This window comes from Geospiza fortis, unplaced genomic scaffold (assembly GCF_000277835.1).
Source record: "Geospiza fortis unplaced genomic scaffold, GeoFor_1.0 scaffold50, whole genome shotgun sequence".
Classification (NCBI taxonomy): domain Eukaryota; kingdom Metazoa; phylum Chordata; class Aves; order Passeriformes; family Thraupidae; genus Geospiza; species Geospiza fortis.
The window spans coordinates 2309116-2311269 of NW_005054382.1; positions in this window are offsets into that span (position 1 = coordinate 2309116).

Below are 2154 nucleotides of genomic sequence, written 5' to 3' on the forward strand. Positions count from 1 at the left end.
AATGCCTTGTTCCTTAAATATATGGGTGCTCCAAAATACCTGTTCTGACAAACACCATGTTTTAAAGCCACTTAAACATTTATGCAGCTCATCTAAGATTTCTTTGGTGCACTTTATTCTTAAGAAAATGTCAGAGAATTCCAAAGAACAACTACTAAAGGAGCAAAGAATGAAAGATGCATGTCATGCTATAAAAAGGTTGAACGTGGAAAAATTTACCTAAATGCAGCAGATGAAATAAGCTTTGACTTGAAGGAAGGATAAGGGTCTGATCATGTCCAACTATGGGAAACAGAATAGACTGAGTTTGAATTAGGGAGCCAAAGAATCACAGAATCAATAAGGCTGGAAAAGACCTCTGAGACCATCAAGTCCAACCTCTGACCAAACACCACAGTGTGACAACCAGACCATGGCACTGAGTGCCACACCCAGAATTTCCTTAAACATCCTCAGGAATGCTGACTCCACACTTCCCTAGGCCACCTATTCCAATGCTTAATAACCCCTTCCACGAAGAGATTCTTCCTGATGTCCAACCACAGCTTAAGGCCATTTCTCTCATCCTGTCACTGGCTGTCAGGGAGAAGAGGCCGACTCCCAGCTGGCTACAGCCTCCTTGCAGGCAGTTGTGGAGAGTGATGAGGTCTCTCCTGAGCCTCCTCTTTTCCAGGCTAAACAACCGCAGGGCTCTCAGCCACTCATAGGACATGCACTCCAGATCCTTCACCAGCTTTGTTGCCCTTCTCTGGACATGCTCCAGCACCTCAATGCCCTTAAGAAATCTTAAGGCCAAAGGAGACACGAATGTTTCTCCTTTATGACCACAAACTAAAACACAAGAAGTTCCACCTCAACTTAAGAACTTCTTTACGTTGAGGGCGACAGATTAGTGGAACAGACTGCCCAGGATGGTTCTGGAGTCTCCCTCTCTGAAAAACCCACTTGGATTTGTTCCTGTGTCACCTGTTTCAGGCGAATCTGCCTTGGGAAGGGGATTGGACTAGATGATCTCCACAGGTTCCTTCCAGCCAACAATTCTGTGACTTTGAGTGCCAGATGCTATGTGTGGTACACCATCTCATTTGTTGTCCCTCACAATGACTTGCTGTGCTTATACTTGCAACTTACCTCGATTTAAGGTTTGTCACCAACTCAGAAAGCTTAATCCACAGCACACATTTTCCACTTCATTAAAAGACCAGACACAGCACAGAAGGAATAAGAGGCTAACTAATGTACTTGTCCTCATCTAATGTACTAGTCCACATCTAAAAGAATAAGAAGGGTGCTCCCGACATGTTTGTGACTTGCCACAGCTGTCAACCGAGTATTAATTTAGATGCAAATGTGGCCTTAATCACAGTACTGAACTCTAAAAATTAGAACTCCGGCTATAATTAAGGCAAGTGGGTGTTTTGACCTCTAGGTCTCATCTGGCATTCTCATCTAAAATCTCATCCTGTAAACGGGAAATAGTGCAGGATGATGAAATCAGCAGGCAGTAACTCCACAAGAGGGTGTCTTTGCTGTAAGACAGTCCGAAAGGCTCTGTTTTGCAACTATTGCTCTTTAGCAATTGAAAGGCTGGCTAAACTCTGAAGAGACCCTGTAGAAGGTGCCACGGTTCCACCAACACTTCCTTCTATCCCAAATCCATCCCAGCATCTCCCAGATACTTGGAAAAGCACGGATAATGGATGGATGCCACAGGTGAAGGAGACAAATCTGTGTGAAATCTAACATAGTGTTTATTCACAAGTTTAGTTTGAACCCCAGTCAGCCAGACTCCAGGGACAGTTCACATATCCACACTTCTGTTCCAGGTGTCTTTGCCCTCCCTCAGCATGTTTTCTTCCTGCACTGCTGGCTGCAGAATCCACCCGCATCTTCAGTCTGGGTCCTTGTTTGCTCCTGCTCAGGCCTGACAGAAGGGTGAGTGCACTCACCTTCGTAAAACGGAAACACTGACCCGAAAAAAAAAAACAAAAGAAAAACCAAAAAAAAAGGGAAGAAAGTTTAAAAAATAAACAAACAGGGAGAGAAAAAAAAGTAATCTTTATAATCTTTATTGCCCTGAGGCCACCTTGTCAGCAAAAGGAGGCTGTTACCCGGTGCGCCGCTCGGCACAAGGGCGGTGCCGGGGGTGCGGAC